The sequence below is a fragment of the Lepidochelys kempii genome, chromosome 5 (assembly GCF_965140285.1).
Source record: "Lepidochelys kempii isolate rLepKem1 chromosome 5, rLepKem1.hap1, whole genome shotgun sequence".
NCBI lineage: Eukaryota > Metazoa > Chordata > Testudines > Cheloniidae > Lepidochelys > Lepidochelys kempii.
The window spans coordinates 71,889,159-71,914,659 of record NC_136384.1 but is presented as its reverse complement, the minus strand read 5'-3'; the positions used below and the strand labels follow the sequence as shown (position 1 = coordinate 71,914,659).

Sequence of the window (25,501 nt, the reverse complement as noted above, 5' to 3'; positions counted from 1 at the left end):
ACCTGCACAATGGGTAAGCCACCTCTTGCAGACTTGTTTTCTTGCTTTTGAATTAGAAAAAATATTTCAGATACACAATAGACATTTCCTTAGCACAAGATTTAAGGCAAGAAACCCCTCAATTATAAATCCTAACTGTGTTACTCACTCACTTAAATTCTCTCCATTTTAAAAAATTGAGACCATATTTGTCTACATCACAAGATGTTCTGAGGATTATAATTCTAGGATTTCTTCTTTCAGTAAAAATAGTCAAACAAATGCAAAACTACCCAAGTCTGCAAAAAATAATCTTTTACACTTACAAAGAGTCCTATCATGGATAGTTACCACCTTATTTTAAAAACTTTAAAAAAAACCTATCAAAGGAACTACTGAACATTCAACTGTTGGAAATTAGGGCTCTGCTCCTTCAGACAGCTCTTTAGGAATGCAAGAAAACAAGTTAATCCTATAACAGAACTAAAAGGTATATGCCTAATACTTCAATTAATTATTTTTGAAAACCCAAAACAAAGTATTGCTTAGAGATCCATTAAAATAATTTTCTTCCCTAATATTATTTCTGGATTTGCTTACAGTTCAACAGAATGCAATGCTTTCACATGTCTTCCATCAAACAAGCTTTTTGGTTATATAAACCATAAATTACTTTTATTATAAAAAGTCACCTGATAAACGTGCACTTAAGACTAACACATTATTCTAATTCAGTGTATAGTAGTCTGCTGTAGGAGTGCAGCAATTCTCCAAAAAGGGCAATATTTTTGAAGTTTAATGTACCCACATCATTTGAATGCTTATTTTATGTACATTTAGATGAAATGTGATTTGGAGCGGTCAAGCGATATCATAAGCTTGTAGGCAAGGTAAAACAATGGTACCCAAAATGAGGGGTTTTTTTCCAGTTCCAGAAATACTGCATCACAACTGACTATAGCTTTACTCTTGACATTAATTTCAGCATCTTAATGCAGTATTTATTGGTCAAAGTTACCAAATGACAATGTATTAATTTTTTTTTATTGGTTCTGCATGGGAAAGATATTTTCCCCCCTAGAACGATGAAGCTGTTTAGCATGCAGCAAAAATGGTGAATATCAACATTTTACAATATACTATTATAACATTTTTCATACCCGATATTCTTAAGTTAATGTATCTCAAGTGATTGTAATAGCGTTCTATATTTTTAATTGTCATTTGTTGACCAGATCAGTCTCACACTAAAGGTCGTGCACCAGTAGCAGTTCATTCCATGCCCACAGGTATGTACTGCATAGTGGGCAGAGAAATGTATGTGAATTCTTAATGTAATGCTTCTCCATTTGTAATCTTTTTACATACATGTAGCATCTAGTCTGTCTAGTAGAAGATTTTAATTTGTAAATGCCTATGTATGCAGTACTAGCTTTTGAATATTCTAGAAAGTAGCTTTTTAATTCAGTGACATTTATGCACAGATCAGTATTAGTTATGACAATACACAGATTCATACTGGGCTTCTATCAAAAACAGCAATTTTGATGCTAATATATAAATCTAATTTAGCACAAGTCCGTATACTTGTACAAATAAAAAAATGTAGCAATGATGGTAATGTTAACAATATACTTTGGGAATTCTACCTCTACAGGGAAGTTACAATATATGAAAACTTTGAGAATACAAGCCTCTTAAAACTTATATCAAAGAGAAAGAGACTCTCCACAAATTTTGAAAAATGGGGTTTGTTCAAGAAATGAAAAAAATCAAGAGAATGAAAACAAAAAACAAAAAAATGGCAAAAGCCACCAGATGCTAGACAGAATTCTGTGATGCTGGAAGCAGAAGCCAGGAGAGATTAATTGTACTGGCAGCTACTGGGTGAATTTTTTTAGTTCAGATTGCCACTAATACTCTATCATGGGGGTTGCTTTAAGAAATACTCAAGCAAGTCAAATTTGGCATGTCAGAGTTGTATTGATTGGGGGAAAGGGAGGAAAGGGAACCAGACTGACACTGATCAGAAAGCATCACGTTCACCTGCTTCTACAGCCAACAAAAAGAAAGCATGTCCTCTGATTGATCCTGTTGCATTGTTTGCTTGAGAAAACACACACAAGACAAGAAGCCTCATAAAACAGAAATATCAGAGAGAGGAACCAATCTAAAGGATGCAGAATATCAAAAACAATGACATGTCATGCAGACCTATGGAAGATTTGATCGTTAAGGATGCAGTTTGTCACTCAAAATGTCTTTCTTCCAACTTGAGTAAAATGAATCAAAGCAAAACCATTACTCTGCAACAGTCACCTTATGGACATTTTTTTTTAAAATCAGTATAGGCTACCACTACTGGAGGAATTTCAGTTGTGATGGTATGCCAAGTCTCCAACATTCATGTTCTGGGATTATTTTCTCCAGATGCTACTTCAAGATGTCCATGCAGAGTGAGAGGTGATTGGAAACTTCACTTACACACACAATGCCATGCTTCCATACTCCTTTACCACAAAATAGGCCCAACTATGCCAAGTAGGTACAAATCTACATTCTTTATATGTTAAATGTCCTAGAAGTACATAATGTCTTGGAATCTGGGAAATTTGCTGTACATCAGACTCCTGGCTCTTTTCATGGAATCTGCAGTGTCATGGAAACAGAGAAAACTGTCAGACTCAAGGGCAGCAGCGGGATTGGACTGACAAAAAAGAAGCCAGCCCCTGTCAGATGGACCCTCACAAGACATGTCCTGAGCGAATATGCAAGAAAGAAGTGTCCTAACAAGTAGTAGTGAAAACAAAGTCCACAAACAAATCCTTACCTCTACACTGAAGAGGGATGAAGAGCATGTTACAGCTCTTACCAACCACATCATCAACAATAATGGCAAATCCTTTTGACCCTGAATTACTTCCAGAGGTGCTTATCAACATATCTACTGGACTGCATGTAACATCAGATGTACAAGAGCAGATGTTGAAGAACAAAGATTTGTGAGAGGTGCACTCAATCTGATGGGATACGTAGCTTCTTCAGTCCAGTCAAAAAAAATCTATCAAAACATTTACGGACATGGCCAAAATCATCAAATTTAAGTCTAGCGAGGGAGAGAATCACAGCAGCTACCAGTCCAGAAATTGTTTTCCCATAGAGCCCTGTCATCTGCAAGACAGATGTTTGAATGCCAATTGTTCTTAGTCACCCGATAGGACCTGTGCCTATGTCCCTCTTCCACGCTGATGGAACAATAAGAACAGAAAAAGCTCAATTAGGGCATCAGCGAAAAGCTCAAAGAATCCATGAGCTAAGAGCATGTAACAAAGAAATCAGGGATGCAATGGCTTTTATAAAATGATGGCTGAAGACAAATTCCACCACATTCATTAAATTGGCTGTTGAGTACTTGAGGCAAACACTAAAAGCATTTGACAAAGCTAATTCCATAATTGAAGTCTTTGACAGATAAGACAACAGTAATTCTAAAAACTGCAGAAAGGCCATGCCAGACAGGATCAAAGGCTAGATGTAAGAAATATTAGGTGATTGGTGGATACATTGTACCTCCGTGGAAAAATTTCCAAACATGGCATCCAACAAGCAAGACAGTTATAAAATTCATCTGTAAATATATATATTTCAAAATATACCTGAGGGTGTAGGAACACTCCTCTTTGCTGGAGGTTTTTCCAATAGTGAAATAGCAAAGTCTATCATCAGTAGAGGTGCTGAAGAATCCCATAACTTGTACAGTACATAAGAGGAAGCAGACACAAGGATGCTTCTACTTGCTGTACATGTCAATATGGCTTGTGGGTCTCACAGTGTCAAAGGAACCACAGTAATTAGAGGTCACCTGATACAGATATTTTGTCCTTGCTGTTCACTGATTTCCATAAATGGAACACAGATAACATGTGAATTGAAACAGGCACCATTACCAGCACAACTGACAAGCATTGCTTCATACCTGTGCATGCAATTTGTGATGCACTCACTCCTGACTTCTGCAATATACTTGCTACTGTATATACAGTAACAAAATGTGACTGTCATCTTATTTTGTATTGGGTGGGGTGAATCTTTGTTCAATGTTGTCAAAACAAAGGGAGCGTACTGTTTCAGAGATCTTGCTAAAACTTGGGAGTGCTGCACTTTCAGCAGCAAGGAAGTTAGTAACAGTGCACATGACCAGAGTGAGAGGAAAAAGACCCACAGAGACCTGAATCGATTTTGATGGCTAGACTGAAACACAATGGACAAGTCATGGGCCAAACTCCCACCATGTGAGGACAGTTTTGAAGGGCATGTCAAAAGAGCATTTGGCAAAGATTTGCATGCCTTTGCATGCAGGCAAAGTAGATATTGCATCACCATTGCAATTTTGAACATAAAATGTGGATGATGAACTACTTCCTGTATTCTTCCAAGGGTCCAATGGCATCTGAGCTTCTACAAGATCTTATCTGAGCCTTTACCCATACAGGTCACTGCACAATCAACAGTGCCTAATCAAAACAATCTTCCCTGTATAGAACTGCGCACAAGCCTAGGAGAGCTGACTTATCCTCTATTTCAAGGCACACTGATAGAAGAAAGAAACAGTTTAACAATTGCCTTAGAAGTTACAAAATGAGAGTGGAGTGGGCATTTGACCATTTGAAAGTGAGGTGGTGCTGTCTTATGACGAGGTTAGAGGCTGCTGAACAATACTTGCTTAGGATTATAGCTGCATGTTATATTTTACACAATATCTGTGAGAAAGTCTCAGTGATGGATGGGAAGCTGAGATGTAGAGAATTGCTTAGCAATATGGGCAGCCAGCAAGACACCCACTACAAAATGTGAAACACAAGGACAGTACTGTCAGGGATATATTTTGTTTTTTCTTTGAGACTGGTGCCTGAAAATGTGCAGCTGTGTCTTCAGGGAAAGGAGGGTTGGATTTTGAGCACTGTAGTTGATTTTACAGATGTTAGAAGTGGCACATTATGGTGTTTTTTTTGTTTGACTGTAGTATGTATACTTTAATAACTGGTTAAAACCTGTTAAGTTGAAAACTAGTGTTTGTGTGTCAAACATTGTGAATGCTTTGAGACTTCAATGTTTTTTATTGAACAAATTCTAACAGTAAACCACCACCAAAAATAAAACTTTGAAAACACTACAAACTTTTCTCATCGGGATGAAACAGCTCTAAAGTGAAAAAGTGCACATTTACATGCAGTGCAGTTGTGGGGAGGTGGGAAGGTTCCTGTTCAGAGGGAGGGGTATGTCTTGCATTTGCTGCTTCTAGCCTTTGTGCCTTCTGAAGTTCACTGCCAGGGCTCAAAGTTGCCAGGTGCACAGGTTGACTCAAATTTCCTGGCCTCCCATATGGGGGTGTTCTTGCTGCCCTGTGCTGGGGCTGGGGAGGGGACATCGTTCCCAGTATTATCCAGGGTCTGATGAACATGACTGGGTCCTCGCTGAGGGCACTGCATTGCCTGCTGGCCTAACAGCAGCATGCATTCCAGCAGAGCGTTCTGCTTGTTCATCACCTCCAGGAGCTGCTTTTGTACACCCTTACCTTTCTCCACAGTGTCTTTGGCCATATGACAATGCTGTCCTGGGCCAGTTCAATGGTGTCTCTGGATAGCTGCCTGTATACCTCCCTCTCATACATTAAAAACATCATCCAGTTCTTGATATGTGTGTGTGTGTGTGTGTTGGGGGGATGTGGGGGGCAGTGTTGGGGTGTTTGGTTTTTTGCTAGTCTGTAAGTAGGGCTCTAAACATCTTCTCTTTGGACCTCCATTTCTTCCCTCTCAAGTTGCCAGTCACTGAGACATTGATGAAGGCTCTGTTCTTGAAGGTACTATGGCTGGGGGAGCAGAGAAACGAAAAAAATAGCTATTGTTCATATTAGTACTGTTTCCACAGAAGCAGTGACAGCACGTTTCCTATCCTCTCTCTCTGAATTCCATCCCTTGAGACTCATCGCAGTCGGGAGACCTCAGAGATAAGTGGTGTGTGCATGTGGGCTAAATTGGATGCTGCGATTGGTGTTCCCAGTTTGGGGCTTGCAGTTAATGCTGTGCCTTGAAGGTACTTCTATGCATGCAAGATATTCCTGATTGGGGCACTGAGATGAAAGTAGGGATGAATCAAGAGGGAGCTGGATAGCATTTCCCTCTGCATCCCCTTTAGGCTGTCCTGACCCTTGAAGACTTACACTGAGGCAGGTGACTAGGAACAGAGAAGGGGCTTAAAAGGCAAAGGGTAGGCAAGAGAGATATGTTGTGAATTATTCACCAAGATGGTCCTCTCAGAAGTGCAAAGGAGTTGCAAGCTATACCAGGAACAATGGTAATGCTGCTGAATGTCCATACTAAAATTGAGCACTTTCTCAGTCTTCAGTCTGTTCTCTCTCTCCTGCAGAGATTCAGAAAGTGCAAAGAAAAGGAGACTGGGTTCTACATTGATTAAAACTTAACAGCTCCCAGTCTTTTTCTATTAAATATATAACCTATGGAAGGCCATTATGCCTCCTTTGTCTACTTTACTGCAATAACGATTAATGATATTTGATATGATATTTGATATACTTCTGTCAATTGCCTTAAGAGCTGTAGTCATGAAATTCATAACCTAATCTTTTCCTGCAATGCAACATTGTTACAGACTATACACATTTCTGCAAGAATCATTAGCTCTATTAGCTATATAGGCATGCAATGCTGCAACAGGGTTCACAACCCACCTCTCTTCCTGAGGCCCACTTGCCCTCCCCAATAAGGCTCAGAGAGGCTTCGGGGTTGTGTGACACCCATGTCTTTATTTACTTAACTTCATCTCACCACCAGTGTCCATCTACGTACAGGATTAATCTACTCCTTTACAGGCAGAGCCAGCCATCAGTTAGGAGGCCTCCAGTTCCCTCCCTGACTGACTTCTTCCTGGCTGCCCCCCTGCCTTCTGGCTCCCTCCCAGCCTTTATAGCCCTTGACTTGTAAGGTCAGCAGGTGTTGCCAATCCTCAGGCCAGCATCAGGCCTTTTCCATCAGCCACAATCTGTTTCCCCTGATTAGAGCTGACTGGGCAAGGGCTAATTAGGTACTTTTGCACCAGCACCCTGCTACAAATGCCTATACCCATATTTACCTCATGTAAACTGAAAACTAACCAAACTTTTTTCCCCCCAAATGACTGTCTTAGAAAACTGCTGAATTTTACACACTACATAGATTCAAATGAAAGTATCACACTATGGAAGAGGAAAGTTGTAGCTGTGCCATGTGGCCACCATTTTCAGCATGCGAATAGAGAGAAGGGGCAATATTTGCTAGGAAGTTAGTAGATGGGTATATCCCTTCATGACATGAGTTTGTGAACAGTTGATGGTCAGGGTATTAGCACAAGATAGAAGTTGATTACCTGACCCAGCTGCCATTTTGAAAATATTTTTAGGGAAGGCAGAACAAAGGGGAGGAACAGTGTTGGGTGAGGGCAGGAGGCTCAGAAAGGCTGGTAGTTCACATACAACCCAAATGGCAGCCGCCATTGGGCACCCAGAACAGAAGCTAGCACAGCTGTATAGCATAATTGTAAAGATACATACTTACATGAAAAAGTCTCCTGGAGAGGATCTTCCTGCTGTAACCTGGGCTGGGATACGGGCTGGAAATTGGGCCTCTCGAGGGTCTCGAGTGCTGAAGAGATCCTGGCTATATGAGGAGATCACTTCACTGTCCTCCACCCATGAATTGTGACCATCCTCAGGGGGCCACAGTGTCCTCAGCAGGGGCACCACTGCTCACAAGAGGATTGGGTTCTAGTGGCATGCCATCAAAAAACTTGCCCAGCTCTTCATAGAGCAGATTGGTCACATGGGTCTTCTGGACTTGTTTCTGGCATCCCCAGGGTTTTTTGTACATTTTTTTGAGCTCTGATCTTTATATTGTACTGCTTAACATCCTGGCTATGACCCTTCTTGGCCCTCTGTTTAGTGTTGTTCTCAAAAAGATTCTTATGGTGGTGTTAGTACAGCAAGCTTTTGCAACCAGTCATTTCTCACCAGATTACCAGATCAAAAAAAATCTCACCCCAGCTCCTTGTGGCTGCACAAATATTGCTGCAATGCTGATATACTGAAATCCAGGAGCAAATGAGCTGATCCTGGCCTCTCACCTGTTTTTACAGGGTGGAGGAGACATCCTGTCAACTTGATCCCTTAGCAGTGGATCACAGGTAAACAGACAGGTCAGTCACAGATACCCTCAAAGCAGCATGGGATAGCAGTGGAAGGACTGCCAAGCAGTGTGCAAAACTATTGTGGGCACATGAACAACAATCTGCACTAACTATATTTGCAGTTTACTCCACTCTGAAAGCAGAGAGCAGAATTTGCAGCAAATAGAGAGTCAGTGTGCTTTAAGGGTTTGCATTGTGTGTACACAGGCATTTTCAATTCACACTAGCTTGAATTAATGCTAACAAAAACCCCTGTGTAGACAAGTCTTAAGTCTGTAGGGAGCTTCAAAACAATACTTTGGGGGTGTGAATGCCCCAGTATCTCAGTGGAAATTTAACTCCAAGAGCCACTATACTAGGAATTCTCATTCTCTCCCCTGTCCCCTCAACATACACACCCCGAAATGGAGGGAAGCTGCCACCACTCACTCCAAATGAAGGGTGGCAGTACTATGACACAGGGGAAGAAACCCACAAGGACTCCATGTCATAGTGTCCTAGAGTCCTGGATTGCATTCCCTGGCCCTGCTTAGGGCAGAGTGCCACAGACTAACTTTATGTTGTTGGGGAAGGAAGGGAAGGAGAAGAGAATGGGAGTATTTCTTTTTCACTAGATTTGCTGTCTTACCCTTTCACGGATTGTCCCCTTGTCACTGTATTAGGCTTTGTCATTAAAAAACTTTTGTCGCCCCCCAAATGACAAAAGTTTTAATGACAAAAAGCACCAGTGTGGACAACACTTTGTGGGGGGGGATCTGCACTCCTGGCGACAAAGCTACTGCCCCTGGTTGGGATGGTTTTATTTTGTCACCAGGAGAGCTCTTTCCCAGCGATAAAGAGCAACTACCCAGCACACCTTATAACAGCCACACAGTCGTAAGGTGTGCAGTGTAGACATAGTCTGAGGAAAAAGGATATACAGATATTCCCAATCTGCCTTTGCTAGACCATTCATTCACTGTTTTGAATATCTTTATTTCCTCCTCTCTAAAGTAAATGGTCTCAATCTTTTCCATCTCTTCCTATAGGAAAGAAAGTCTAGGTGTCTACCATTTTCACTGCCAGAACCCCCTCTATTTCTATAAATAATGGAAATAATAAAAGTTACAAAAGCTAAATTCAGTATTCTGGATCACTGTGACCAGGTCCTCATCTGGGAGGAAGGGAAGAAGTTTCCTAGCAAGCTGGAATTGAAAGGCATTTTTAAAAACTGATGCAACCTGGTCATGCATACCAAGTGGGGAGTCTAACACCACTCTGACAAATGGGAGCTGTATGCCTTCAATAAAAGATGGAGACAACGTCTCTGCCAGTTCTTCTATTCATTTGTCTTTTTCTGATCAGCATCACTTTAGCCTTCCCTGAGTTCAGCTTGAGGCAGCTGTTCTTCACCCAACAGCTGATTTCTTTTGGCATTCTTAGGTTAGTAGTGGCACTGGTTGTATAAGTTGAGAATGATATATATAGTTGAGTGCCATCAGCACAGTATTGGCAACTGAGCCCATGAGGTCTCACTCTACCCACAGCGGTCTCACATAGCTATTCAAGAGAAGACAGAGAAGGTATGGCTCTTATGGGACTTTGCAGGTGAGGGCCTTTGGAAAGGAGGAGCAGTTACCCATCATCATTCTCTGAATTCTGCCAGAGAGAAACAATTGCAGCTACTGTAGTTCTGGACCATCTACTCCTGCTATGTCATATAGGTGTGCTAGTACCACCTTGTCAGTAGCACTGTGTCAAAGACTGCAGAGAGGTCCAGCAGCCTACACATGAACATTTTGCTGTGTCCATGACCATAAGGTGGTCTTTTAGAGCCACTAGAACCATCTGTACTGTGCCCTGGTCTGACCGCTGTCAGTGAGGCATCCAGGATGCTGGCTGATTGCCATTTTTCTAACTACTGGTTACACCACAGTGATTTGAATTTTATCTGCTATAAATTGATCTTTTACTATTGACATAAAACCCCCAGAGCTCAGTGTGTGCTCTTATCTAATGACTGAGAAGTTCTTTTATAGGTTGTTATATGAAGTGCTGTCCTTTCCACATAAAAACTATGCTAGTTTGGAATGTGAATATACATAATATTTTCTTTTTTACAGGTCTCAAGAAACCATTGAGGAGGCACAGCTAGATTCAGCTATTGATCGCCTCACCTCCTTCAGGACCCTATTGCACTTTCAGGTTTCCTTCCAAAAAAAGGACCAGGAACTCATAGACCAGTGGCTTCCAAAAAAATTCCTCTTGGACCATGCAATAACCTGACGTTTCAGAAAGATCCAAATGTATATTATTGCCTGAAGGGCCAGACTGGTGTGGTTAAATACACGTTTAGAAATGGTTCACTGATTTAGGAGTACGAACAAAACAAATTGATGATTCAGCTTCAATTAGCTAGGTGGCCAGCCACTTCAAGTCCAGAAACACATCCTTGTCATTCTAGTCTGTTGAAAGAGATTCAAACAATACAAATTGCACTAGAACAAAGAGCAATAATGAGAACACACTCTTCTGCCAGAGAATCTACCTAAATCTGCATTATAAATATGTATATATGCCTTTTTAAGTCATCCTCTAAAGTTACCTTTGATGCCTCTTTCTTGGTGCAGATAAATAAATGTCATATCTATCTGGTGACTAATCAGTCAGATAAAGAAAACAATGAAAAATGACAAATGTTTTTTAAATGGTCAGATGCAATTAGAGGCTACAGATTTATGAAGATGATACAGCAGATTAAACTAGAAGATCCTGCTGTATTTCTGACTGGGTTCTGATCTTTATTACTGCATGTATAGTAGCTTGTTTCACATGGGTCTTTAGTACTTTTATATCATTCTGGGCACCAGTTCAGAGCTAGAGAAAAGAACTGGACATTTTGTTCCCTTGTAAAATTGAGAAATGGATTTGGAACAGTATAAAGACAATCATGTACAGAAATCTACTTTTTCATGGAAATAAAGCAGTTCACAAATCTACTGGTTAAAGAAGTAGACAAGGATTCTTTCTCCCCATTCAATTCACTCTTTTCAATTTCTTACACTTGAAACATTTTTTGGAAAAAGCTTAATGAATCAAGTTCAGTTCTCAAGGTCCCAACAATAACATTCAGACATTTAATTAGTAGGCCATCACTTGAGCTGGCATCTAAACCTTTTGTCAAAGACCTAATTCCATACCAATTCAAACACCCTATTAGTCTAATATTAACTACAGGAAACCATGACATCTTAGTTCACAGATTGCACTGCATGCACTAATATAACACTGCAGTGACAGTCTAAATGAATGCAAGCATACAGACCTAAGAAGTATAAATCTTTTGAAGCTGGTAACAGTATTCCATGTCTCTGCAAAACAAACTAAGACTTACCTGTGTACTCAAAAGGTAACTTTGATGTAAGGCTCAAGAGAGGCCTGTGCTTCTGAGACTCTGGCAGTCCAGGTGCAGATCTTTATCTGGATATAACCCTGACATAAGATCTGATCTCTGAAGATTCTGTATTTTGTTGATTCAAATGTTATCAGTCAACCACCGCTGACTTCAACAAGGATACTATTTACCCCCTGAAGTGGATAGGAGTGCTGTTGAGAAGGCCAAGCACCTCCCTAGGCCCTTTCTAGCTATTATGTAGAGGCTTGGCAGAATGCTCTGAAGCCTCAGACCCTGGAATCAGCATCTTCCAAGCTAATAGAACAGGTGAGAAGGAATAACACAGAAGAAAAGTTACTGCACAAATCTAGATATTAACCACACAGCATTTTATTCTTATTTAATACTATCCAGCTGCCAGTGGTTGACAGCTTTAGTATTTGCTTTTACCTCCACAGCTAAGGACACCTTCAAGATGAGGAACAGTAAAACCTTAAAACAAGAACAAAACCCCAAACATTTATTTCTGATTCAGCTGCATCTTCAAAGTACAAGTACCACGGAGGTGGTGAACTGAGGTAAGGAACAAAAGTCAGGTATTTATTTTGATCAGTACAAATTAAGCCTGTACAATGGACCAGATGGGCAATGGCAGCATAACATAGATGTCTGCGTATTGGTACAAGTGGAATTTCTGTGCAAGACCAAGATCTGACTTTAATTCTAGGAACTCAAAAATATATTAGCATCCCTTTTTCTATTTTAAGCATCCTAAAAGTAAATATCTTTCAAATTAAAAAAATAAGCAAGAGGATACATAAAATGATTAAGGCATTAATTTTAAATATGCATCTGATGGGTAAAGAGTCATCTGACCTTCCCTCTAGCGCCCCACATCAAGTCACAAAGCCCACTTGTTATTCTATTCAAGTTTTTATATCACAATCAGCTCCTATTTATGACTGGGTAACATAGAAGGAAGTTGTATTCTTGGAAATGGTCACTTACTACAATTATGGCCAGAGTAGTGACCAGATATTTGCAGTTTTCATCTCAAGCAACTTTATACCTCAAGACAAAAAATAAGCTATACCTTTGCTCCACAATCTATTCCAATTTGAAGGTGACCAACAAATACATACATATTAAGACCCAGAACATCTTGATGTATAAGATAAGCAAATAATTGATGTATTGATTATTCCATTCTTTAATATTTATTATCATGCTCAAAAGCTTGAGTCACTCTTATTTAAATTACATTTAATAAAATTTTGCATGTACATGATATATATAAAAAAATTAGTGAAGTTTGATTTTTATTTTTTTTTTAGACAAATTGGGGACTTGGTAAGCAACAGCTTAAACACCTTGGACACAAAGCAAAGCCAGTTACTTGAAAAAGAAGTAATTATAATACAGTTACCCTGGTAACTATTCTTTAGTGTGACTACTAATTAAAGGAAAAGCATCATTAGCTACCCTAGACATAGGAGCAAATTTGAAACAAAGTTGTCTGAAAGATACCAGAGGAAAAAAAAATTCATTAAAAACATGCTTCACAAAATAATTTTGCAAGAAATCATCGCTTTGTATTCTATACCTGATGTAGTAAATTGGTAAAACAGTCTAGAAACAAGTTTCTTTGTAGAAATGTACTGTAAACAGCTTTATATACATATATACACACACACACACACACACACAGAGCTGAAAGCTCATGCTGCTGCATAGATGTGGCAGTTGGGCCTCTCTCATACAACCAAAAAAGAGTTGCATGTAAATTAGCTGTTGAGTAAGGTTGGTGATTGGCTGAGTTACCTCTGATATCATAATGACCTACAACTCCTGAGATGGCATAGATATGTGCCTTACCATAGCTCTACAGTGTACAGCTGGAATTAATAAAGTCAAAATAGCTGAGATCTTTAAAATTGGATGCTAAAAGACTGCAAATCCCACTGATGATTCAATTTGGTGATATTCTCAGCCATGCTTGGTAGAGGTTTCCTTCACTTCACACAGACTCAGATATTCTTGCTTTCAGAGTGACACACAAAGGGTACGTCTACACTGCAACTTAAGACCAGGACTAGCAGAACTCAAGGTAACAAACCCTCGGTTTGTAGGGTTTGAGCATCTATACTCTTGTAAATCCAGATTAGGAACTGTTGAACACTGGGTCTCTAGATGGCATTATGCAGGACCGAGTCCAAACACCCACATCATAGATTTCTTAGCACCCTCCCAAAATGTGGCTGCTGTAGCCGTTTGTTCTTGGTGCAGTGTGGGAAAACTTGACTGTACAGATGACAAAAAAAAAAAAAATAGTGCGGTGGGCTCTGGAACAGTTATGGCAGACTTCCTGAGCATGAATCCAGTGGGGCTGCATCTACACGGCAAAGCAACAGGGCTTGAAGCCTGGGTTCTGGCTTGACTCAGGCTTGAACCCTCCAGCCCCACAGGGTCCTGTGACCCTGGATCTGAGCCCTGAGTTAGTGTAATTTGTGCTTAGATAGAAAGGTGGTCAGGCTTGAGCTTCAGCTTCCATTGCAGTGCAAACATGCCCAGAGTGACCATCCTAGAATCTTCTTATAGATACACATGGCACAAGCTATTTTAGTTGGTTAGAAGGCTAACACCACACTTTATATGGTTTGTTCTTTTATTTCTGGTGATTATAATTGGAGGAAAAAATTAGATTACAAAACTGTTTGGGAAGGCAAGGAAATGAGAGTGAACGATGAACCACTTCTACAAAAGCACCAGTGATATGTTAATATTTAAATACATTTGATTTTTGCCATTTTTATCCTGTATCTCAATTCTTGCTTACATAAGCAAGAAAAAGTCTCAATTCATCTCAGTATCTGTTCCTACTAAACTTGTTTTACTTTTTCAATATTCCCAAATTAATCTAAAAAAGACAGTTGTATAGTGACATCACACAGTCCATAAGATTTAAACCAGTATATGAGGGTTAGGGTCAATTTCAATGTATACAGCAGTTATCAAGCCTCTCTCTTCACAAAAGAAAAGGCAACATTCAAAATTCAAATCTGACAGGATCTTAAAGAACTGTACCTGCATGGTGAAGGATTTGTTTTGCCAGTCAAGAGTCCAACATATATAGATCATACTGCATTTTCTGTGATGCACCCAACTTCTGCACGTGACTGATTTCTCCACAAGGAAAGGAGCACTAGATAGTATGAAACATAAAACATACAAGCTACGGTATGCTCCATGTCATCAGACTGGATATCAATATTGTGCCTCAAATCCCAATCATTAACCAAGGTTACATTTGGTGTGCCATCACTGAGATCCTACATTTCCCATATATCTACACATTTTTGTAATTCCTCTACAGAAGATAAATTGTGCCAGCAATTCTGCTCGTAGTTCAAGTGAGCCAAGAGAGGGGTAACAGCAGAACAGCGAAACTGACATCAACAGCAGCCTTCTGATATAGTAATCCTCCACCGCATCTGGAGGTGATGCAGTATGAAAAAGTTCTCTATTTTACAATCTATGATTTCCAGTAGCAGTTTACCGGATTTGAAAGCACTCTAGTAATCGCTCCCTCACCATTTCTTATTGATGATGATAGTAGTAGCAGCATGGATGGGTAATAATGGGAGTCACATGCACTCTTAACCAACACAGTTCCAATTTTGGCCTTTCCAGGCTGTGGGAATATAGCAGGAAAGAGGGCTATCAAAAGACCTCTGGAGAAGAAATATACCCTTTTTTCTGCCTGAGTGTATGTAGAAAAAGATTAATGTAAAATTAAAAAACAAAAACAAACAAAAAAACTCAGATCTTGGGGAAAGAAGGGATGAGACTAAAAAATTAAGCTTTAAAACCGTCTAAAGTGGCTGTTTTGATACTCTTCCATTAGAGGAAATTCAAGACCGCAGCTGCAATAAAGTCAATTGAAACCACTTTAAAGCCTTAACCTTTGACTGAAAAAAAATATTCTGGGTAAGCCACTGAAAAGTTCAAAATTATCTGTCACCTTCACTGGAGAACCTGAATCTTCTATAGTATTCATGAAGTTCTCTGAAGGCAAGCATATATTGCCTGATCTGAACTTGATTCACAGATCACTTTAATCTTTGTGTTCTTTTAATCGTTTCTATTTCCCCAAATAGTCTCATATTCTATGACTAAGACATGGCAATTTTGCTCAGCCCTCTGCAAGTATAAACTAAAGCCTTTCAGCCTAACCAGTTAAACCATTACATTAAGTCCAAACTTCTGTCAGAACTCAACTGGATTCAATAAAGCTATACGCAAACTACAAAAGCTTTGTCCTCAAATATTCATTTAAATTTTAAAACTAGTTTGCTTTGTCCATGTTTGTGTCCTTTCCCTATAAGCCCTGGCCTACACTACAGGATTAGGTCGAATTTAGCTGCATTAGGTCGATTTTAAAATGAATGCGTCTGCACAGCCAACCCCGCTCTGTTGACCTAAAGGGCTCTTCAAATTGACTTGATTCACTGTGACTTGATTCACTGTGAAAGAGTCTCAGAAATATATTATCTTAAATTTTACTCTCCCTTTTTCTCCCCCCTCAGGTGCAAATGTTTCTATGCTCCCCCTATCATCTCCATCCCTGAGGTTATCACAGATTAGAAGGTGAAAAAAAACGCACTCACGATGACATGTTTTCCGACCTCATGCAATCCTCCCACACTGATAGGGCACAGCTTAATGCATGGAGGCATTCAGTGGCAGAGGCCAGGAAAGCATTAAGTGAGGGCAGAGAGCAGAGGCAGGAAGCGATGCTGAGACTAATGGGGGAGCAAACTGACATGATGAAGCGTCTGTTGGAGCTGCAGGAAAGCCAACAAGAACACAGACCCCTAATGCATCCATTGTATAACCACCTGCCCTCCTCCCCAAGTTCCATATGCTCCTCACGCAGACACCCAAGAACACGGGGGGGAGGGGAGACAGAAGGCGGCTCTGGGCACCCAGCCACTCCACTCCAGAGGATGGCCCAAGCAACAGAAGGCTGTCATTCAAACAGTTTTAATTTGTAGCGTGGCTACAATAAGCAATGTGGCCTTGTCCTTCCCTCCTCCCTGACCCCACCTCACTCCACCCCACCCGGGATACCTTGTCAGTTCTCACTTTTTTTAAAAATAAAATAAAGAAAGAATATATGGTTTCAAAACAATAGTTACTTTATTTCGAAGAAGGGAGGGCGGTTGGCTTACAGGGAAATCAAATCAACAAAGGGGGCAGGTTTGCATCAAGGAGAAACACACACAACTGTCACACCATAGTCTGGCCAGTCATGAAACTGGTTTTCAAAGCCTCTCTGATGCGCAGCACACCTAGCTGTACTCTTCTAATCACCCTGGTGTCTGGCTGCTCAAAATCAGCTGCCAGGCGATTTGCCTCAACCTCCCACCCCGCCATAAACATCTCACCCTTACTCTCCCAGATATTATGGAGCGCACAGTAAGCAGCAATAACAATGGGAATTTTGGTTGCGCTGAGGTCTAACCTCATCAGTAAACAGCGCCAGCGAGCTTTTAAACGTCCAAAGGCACATTCTACTACCATTCTGCACTTGCTCAGCCTATAGTTGAACTGCTCCTTACTACTGTCCAGGCTGCCTGTGTACGGCTTCATAAGCCATGGGAGCAAGGGGTAGGCTGGGTCCCCAAGGATAACTATTGGCATTTCAACATCCCCAACAGTTATTTTTTGGTCTGGAAAGTAAGTCCCTTCTTGCAACTGCTCAAACAGCCCTGAGTTCCTAAAGATGTGAGCGTCATGCACCTTTCCCAGCCATCCCACATTGATGTTGGTGAAACTTCCCTTGTGATCCACCAGTGCTTGCAGCACCATTGGGAAGTACCCCTTGCGGTTTACGTACTGGTTGGTAAGGTGGTCCGGTGCCAAGATAGGGATGTGTGTTCCATCTATCGCACTACCACAGTTAGGGAACCCCATTGTAGCAAAGCCACCCAGTATGACCTGCACATTTCCCAGAGTCATTACCCTTGATAACTGAATGTCAGTGATTGCACTGGCTACTTGGATCACAGCAGTCCCCACAGTAGACTTGCCCACTCCAAATTGATTCCCTAGCGGCCAGTAACAGTCAGGCATTGCAAGCTTCCACAGGGCTATAGCCACTCGCTTCTCACCTGACAGGGTAGCTCTCATCTTAGTATTCCTGTGCTTCAGGGTGCGGGAAAGCAACTCACAAAGTTCAAGGAAAGTGGCCTTATGCATGCAAAATTTTCACAGCCACTGTGAATCATCCCATACCTGCAAGACTAGCAGTCCACCAGTCTGTGCTTGTTTGCCAGGCCCAGAATCAACATTCCACTGTATCAACCAGCCCCACTGCCACCATGATGTCCCAATTGCCATAGCCCGTGCTTTCAGGAACGTCTGTGTCCATGTCCTCATCACAATTGTCCTCGTGCTGGCTTCTCTTAGCCCAGTTCTGCACATACTCCAGTATAATGTGCGAGGTGTTTACAATGCTCACAACACCAGCGGTAAGCTGAGCGGACTCCATGCTTGCCGTGCTATGGCGTCTGCAGGGGTAGCCCAGGAAAAAAGATGCAAAATGATTGTCCGCCATTGCTTTCCCGGAGGACGACATGTACCCAAAACCACCCGCGACAATGTTTTTGCCCCATCAGGCATTGGGAGCTTAAACCAGAATTCCAATGGGCAGCAGAGACTGTGGGAACTGTGGGATAGCTACCCACAGTGCACCACTCCGTAAGTCAATGCTAGCCACAGTATTGAGGATGCACTCCACTGACTTAATTCGCTTAGTGGGGACATACACAATCGACTATATAAAATCGATTTCTAAAAATCGACTTCTATAAAAACAGACCTAATTTCATAGTGTAGATATACCCTTAGCTATTACCTAGTTAGGAAATGGGGACAATACCATACCAAATGCTCAGAGTAAGTCATCTGTGATCCCTCTATAAAGTGAAAAAAATTATGAAGGCTAGTCAAATTTGATTAAGTAAAATTAATGAAAATCACAATCTGCTTGTGAATATTCTTTAAATAGACAGAGGTTACATCTAATTAAGTATCAGAGTAGCAGACATGTAAGTCTGTATTCGCAAAAAGAAAAGTAGTACTAGTGACACCTTAGAGACTAACCAATTTATTTGAGCATGAGCTGTAGCTCAGGAAAGTTTATGCTCAAATAAATTGGTTAGTCTCTAAGGTGCCACTAGTACTACTTTTCTTTATTCAATTAAGTAGTTCAGACAGTTTCTTCCCTCTTCTAATTCTGAGTAAACAACATTTGCTAGGACTCTCCTACAGACTTCATTGGACGTTTGGAATCAAAATGCCAAAACTTCAGCAGAGAAGCATGTTTTCAGGCACGATAGCATCCAATTCCCCATGACAATTTGTGGCCCATCAATTGGGAGATTTGAATTTAATTTGCAGCCCTTAGGTCTTACTCCAAGGGAACCAGAGCTGAGTCTGACAAAGGTATAAAACTCTAATTAGCAATATATTAACCCTAGAGTGAAAGAATCACATCTATATACAACTCAACTGTGACCTCTGTAACTGATTAGGGAATAGCATTGATTAATTCCAAACTGATTCTTAGACAGTCCTTCGCTCAAATGATAGTTTCTGTAATGTGGTGTCTCAACAATGAAGGCTTTAAAATGGGAAAGAGACACTGTGAACCTGAGAATTTTTAACATCAATAAGTTAAGAGAAAGTCAGCTCACCTAAATTATGTTTGCGTCATTCATAATTTCTTTACATTCTTATAACACACTAATGAAATGTTTCATCTCTCTTCCATTTCTCCCTCTCTTGCCAGTTGTTGAATAATAGAAGGCCAACCCAATTTTCACACCACAAAGAGCTAAGTTCAGATCTACACGATTAATATCCTTATGAATCTGTACAAAGCAAGCACCAATACATTAAGTGCACAAACAATTAAAAAAGAAAAGGAGTACTTGTGGCACCTTAGAGACTAACAAATTTATTTGAGCATAAGCTTTCGTGATGCATCTGATGAAGTGAGCTGTAGCTCACGAAAGCTTATGCTCAAATAAATTGGTTAGTCTCTAAGGTGCCACAAGTACTCCTTTTCTTTTTGCGAATACAAACTAACATGGCTGCTACTCTGAAACAATTAAAAGTAATTTATAAATATATTACAGACGTTTGTTTGTTGACAAGTAAATACATACCCTATGCACTTAAATAATTAATTCCTGTACAACTAGTCTGAAATGGCATCACAGCAGTCTCATTTATAATTTTACAATATTTTGTAACTGTTGAAGTAATTTAGAGCTTTGACAATCCTTAATATTTAGGGAATGGCACAATAAGACTATTTTATGCGTCAGCCTGATTCAATCTTTGCACTCAACTATGAGGCCAGGCTTAATAAGGTCATTTTAATTATTATACAATGATCACATTTTAAAATTTGATATTTTCCAAGTAGAGCATAGTTCGTGTAACTCCTTTGCTGCTACTGCCCACTGTTCCGAAACTAGTTTGAAAGAACAAGATTTTTTTTTTTTTTTTAAATATACTGTGCCTTGGCATGGGCCAAGCAGAGTCCATCTCTTCCCCTTTCCGAAAACACAACTACTATTTGCAAGTCCTCTGGTTCCCACTAGATACAACTACTATTAAATAAAGCAATAAACCTCTAGTTAGGACACCAAAATGGACAGTCTTGTGAAGTGTCTACTAATATTCCTCCATCAAGTTAAACTAATGCACTATGGCCCTGCACCCAATGCTCAATATCAGAAGTATTACAGGCAAATGTGCTAACAGTCTTGTCAACTACCTCTCTCTCCTTTTATTTGTAGTCCTTGCTAACTGCCTTTCCTCCCTTCCATGTGCCTCCCCACAATACCACATCCACTAAATACAGTTCTCTGGATGCCAGAAAACATTTCTCCTCAACAAGAGAGCAGCTTCCACAAATGCAAACTAGCAAGGCAAAGACTGTCAACTCAGTTAGGGAAGTAGTGAACAAGAGAAGTGTCCAGCCCAAAATAAAAATACTCTTCACTTTCAAGTTAAGGAGTGAGAACTAAACCCTATCCAGTCACGTAACACAGGCACAGATATTCCCAGCTTCTGTAACAAGATGCAAGTCTACAATTAAAATAGTTTGACATCATATGATCAAAAAGTTCTACAGCACTATAGTATGGTTGATAGTTACATCATAAATTTGTATTCCTTTATCATGCCCACCTTATATTATTTCAATAAAACTCATAATTACAGTCTGAGTTTAACAAGACCAAAAACCCCTAAACTTGCAAAATATTGCTAGCATAGGCTTTTTTTTATTGTTAAGAACAAAGTATCAGTGTCACTACTATGATGTGAGGAATTACCAGCTAATCAGATGTTCATTTTAGTAATCAATCCATTAGCTAACTAGCCTTGCTCCATTCATTCATTGTTCATTCATTCCATCATCATCATACTAAAACCCAGATTCTTAAAATATGAAGACTTAAAGTATAAAGGAAAACACTGAAATTTGTCTTCATTGTGCAACAGACTTAGTTTGGAGTAAAAAAACAACATTTGAGATTTACCACTTTTCCACATAAAGGTTTCAGATACGTGTACAAGGCCTTGGAGTTTGTGATTTCTATTATATGACACTATTGAACTATAGAATGGCTATTGGACACTTTGAAAATTAAAGTGTGTGTAAGATGAACTCTATGCTAAACCTAAGTCTATTAGAATGTCATTCATCATACTTGTAGAACAACCTGATATTTAACGTACAGCAAAATGCTCTGACAACAAGAATTTAATAATTCTGTGAAAAGTTATTACTTTTTACAAGATGTGTACATTAAATGGTTTAACACAGAGGGAAAAAGTTAACTAACATAAGTCAATTTGGGTGTCTCATTTTCACTTAGGCTACCAATATATTTTTAGTCTGTTAGCCAATACCAAATGAACCACATCTAATTTTGTTCAACTTGATCATTTCAACATGTATTAAAAAGTTTTATGCTGATCCAACTGGAAAAAGACAACAATTCAAGGTACTAGTTACCACTTAGTTTTGGTTATTGATGGACCACTGAAAGGAATATCTGAAGGTGAATTATATGAACAAGCAAATCTTGCAAACAACCCACCAAGGTATCCGCAAGTACATAAAAAGAAATAACTAACATTAATTTAATGAGTTCTACTTGAATAAAAGCATACATAAACTTCAGTAAAAGTAAAATGCAGTTGCCCATTGGGATAAGCAGCTATCAGCATAGCATTGCTCCTCTGACCTGAATGAATGCATCTGAAATTTCATGTGTGAATCTTTAGAAGAATAGAAATTTTCAGGAAATGCGGAGGTAAATCAGACAAGCATTTGAGATAGAGTTAAAAAAGAAAGGTGATTTCATTTCTTGAACATTATTTTTTTTTTTTTTGCACACTTGTTTTAACTTTGAAATGGTTTGGACTAGACACAAATGTGTTTTGATCTGTTGGTTTCTGGCAAGGACTAGGGCCTATGACCAGGTTTGTGGGGATTCTTTACAGAAATTAGCTATTAAAAGATAATGCATACAAGCCAGATCCAACACTTGAAAATTGTGTTGTGTACTTACTCTTCCACCACTCAATTTTATTCTCAAATATCTGAGCTCTCTTTTAGCAAGACTTATTTTCTAGTACAAGTTTGATTACTGTATCTTTCAATAAGGGGAAATGCAAAAGAACACATTGTTTATGGTCTTTACTGTTTGTTTGATATTTTAAATAAAATGAAACTTCAATTTTTACAGTCAAAACAAATATGTCAAAATGCAAAAGTTTAGGTATCTAAAGCTAAATTAAATCTCAGATTTGAGAATTCAGTATTGTTTATTCTTGTTTTTCTTTCTCAACGTGTAGTTTAATATACTTTTACTGTATGTAATAGTATGTTTAGTGTATTACTACAAATATCACAAGAAAAAAAGGAACAAAAAATTACATATGCATACCATCCCAACACTTGGGGAGGCAGAATTAACTAAAATCTGAAAAAAAATTGTCAGCTATGTTTTTGTGTAGTATACCACTAATTATAGCCATCCTTTTGCCAGGTAAGTCATACACATTCTTTGTGCAACTCAGAATATCCCTATATTCCTTGAGGCCTCAGATCATAGCTATTATCCTTCCATCAGGAAGATGTGCTTTCAGTTGCAGAGTCCTCTCCCTTGGGCTGAACATGCTGCATGTGTGATGAAGCCTTTTACAGAGTGGGAGGGAAAGAGACATAACAAGGAAAACTGAAGTCCACCCAAAAAAGTAAGGTAAAGCATTTTATGACCTCCACTTTAACTTGAGTAACATTTCCTAGGTCACTAGGACTGGTCCCATTGTTCCTCAGACGTTCTTGTTAACTCCGGGAAATGTGCTGGAAATGGTCCACCTTGATTATTACTTCAAAAGGTTCTCTCTCCCCCCACCCCACTCTCCTGCTGGTAATAGCTCATCTTAAGTGATCATTCTCCTTACAATGTATATTTTTTCATGGTCTGTGTGTATATAAAATCTCCTCACTGTACTTTCCACTTTATGCATCTGATGAAGTGAGCTGTAGCTCACGAAAGCTTATGCTCAAATAAATTGGTTAGTCTCTAAGGTGCCACAAGTACTCCTTTTCTTTTTGCGAATACAGACTAACATGGCTGCTACTCTGAAACTTGGCATAACAACTTCAAACTCACAGTTTTTAAAAAAGAAAAGCTTTCATGCCACAACTCTTGAAGCCCAGGGTAAAGAATAAATTAATATTCCTTTGTAATTTAAATCAGAGTGTAATCAAACCAGGACCACTGCAAGAAGTACAGTTAAACTACTATTTCAAATATATAACACCATATAAGCAAAGCATGAAAAATCTACTCCCCCACCGGGGGCACAAAAAACCTTTTCATGAGGATCAGGAGTTGGTGGAAGTGAGCCTAAACTATCAGTTTCTGCAGAATTTCTTTTTTTTCCCCAAGAAGTCTTAAGGTTTCTAGCCTTATTGCTGCTAGGATAAGCTTTTCAAATGTCAACAGATGCAGGACCACCTTCCTGAGGGTGCTGCTACTACTATTCATAATTTCACTGATGCCCTTTGTGAAAGCTAACAGGGCACTGGTAAATTTTAGAGCTGTTAATCAGAACACCTTGTCACCCAGTGAAGTTGGAAAGTGAAACAGACTAGAGTCATGAGCAGAGAGAAGGGCTAGGAACACCTCAAAAACGGAGGTTGTGATTGAAAGGTAGAGTTACATTACACAGACTCATAACAGCAGAAGAAATAACCCCCCATAGCCTTCAGAAGGCTCTGGAGTCCGGGATAAGGGAGGAAGGTCCTCTCTAGCAACCAGAGCAAGGCGTGGGATGCCTGGGACTTTACTTTCAAACTTCATACCCATCTTCTCCCCCCCTTCAGAGAAGATGAAAAGAGCTGGGCTTCTCACAGACATTGCTGTCATACACATTCTGGCATTCGGGAATTTTTTCAAAGTCTGCCATAAAGCATTAAATTTATATTGTTATACTACTACAACATGAAAGCTGTATATTGCAGGCCGTATTTGTTACAGCAGAGCTGGGAACTGAGCTCAGATCTAGATGTGAGTCCCAAGTCTAGTGCCTCAGCCAAAACATCATCCTTCCTCTTCCCCACGTCCAAGGGGTAACGCACAGGACAGGTATTGCGGGAATATCTATTAGCCACCATCGGAAAGGGTTATTTAATCAAAACCTGAAATACTGAGTCAGTACCCCTGGCTCAGCAGGTCACAGAAGAGGGGGATGAAGGGGCCTGGGCTCCCCGGGGGTGGCTGAACGGGGGAGGGGAGGGTAATACCCGGGGCTCTACCGGATGGAGCGTGCCACGGGCGGCAGCATGCGGGGGCGGGCCGCCAAGAGACGGGGACTCGCCGGGGCGCTGCCATGGGGCGCTGCTGGTGCCATGCGGGGACGGGCAGCAGCCCGCGGAGGAGCCCGGCTCTCTCACTCACTCACTCACTCACCTGCCCGCTCTCTCCTCACCCAGCCGCGGCGACTCCTCCGACTCCAGCTCGGCCCCAGGCAGCAGGCGGAAGAGGCAGCCGGGGCCGGGCTCGGCCGCAGAGACAGGGCGCTGGGCCCGACAGACACTCCCCCTTCTCACAGGCATGGGCCGGCCCCTATCCCGCTGCCCCGGCTCCTCATCCCCGCGGCACGGGCCAGGCAGCCCCGGCCCCTCCGAGCTTCCCTCCGGCCTCAGTCACCGGCCGCCCCCACCACGCGACCACCCCTTCTCACTCCCCCTCCCTGACTGGTCTCCCCGCCGCCATCTTGCCTGAGGGGAGAGCGTAGCGCGCAGGCGCGGCCGGGGGAATCCCGGCTCCAGCGGCCGGCCCTGGAAGAACCGGAATGGGCTCGGGGAGGCGATGCGCACGCGTAAAGAAGAAGCCTCTTAGTCTTCCCCCTTCCTTCTACACACACCTGCCGCGCGCTGCTGTTGGGGGCCTGGGCCGCTGCCGCCCTCCTTCCGCGGGGCTGCGAGCAGGGCGTGTGCTGTGGGTGGTTCCCGTACTGAGAAAGGCGACCCTGGGAAGAGCAAAAAACAGACCCTCGAGGCTGCCAGAGAGAGAGAGAGAGAGAGAGTGTCTCTGTGTGAGACTAAGCAGGGAGATATGTGCCCATGTGGGCACCTTCCCCCCGGCCACTGCAAGCTTAGTGACCCCGCAGGCAAACCCACAGAGGAAAGCGGTGAAACAAACACTTGCTGTATTAGCACGCAAAATACAAGAAGTTGCCCAACCGCATAAGGAACTCAATCTATTCAGCTAATCATAAAAGACTGAGAGGTATAAGCATCTTCAAAGG

The 25,501-nt window shown here is 40.9% G+C and overlaps 1 protein-coding gene across 5 annotated transcripts in view; it reads right to left on the bottom strand.

Annotated features, from left to right (window-relative positions):
- Positions 1–24,957, bottom strand: part of APC (APC regulator of Wnt signaling pathway) — a 189,215-nt gene extending 164,258 nt beyond the window's left edge. For 2 of the 5 annotated variants that reach the window (XM_073344696.2, XM_073344701.2), the window contains exons 1-2: positions 24,661–24,957; positions 14,675–14,792 (exon numbers count right to left, since the gene is read on the bottom strand). The gene's annotated coding sequence lies outside the window, so the exon portion shown is untranslated. Of the gene's footprint in view, positions 1–14,674; positions 14,793–17,887; positions 18,163–24,660 lie in introns of all 5 variants that reach the window. The other 3 variants (XM_073344698.2, XM_073344702.2, XM_073344697.2) reach the window with 2 other exon arrangements.
- Between the last annotated feature and the right edge of the window lie 544 nt (positions 24,958–25,501).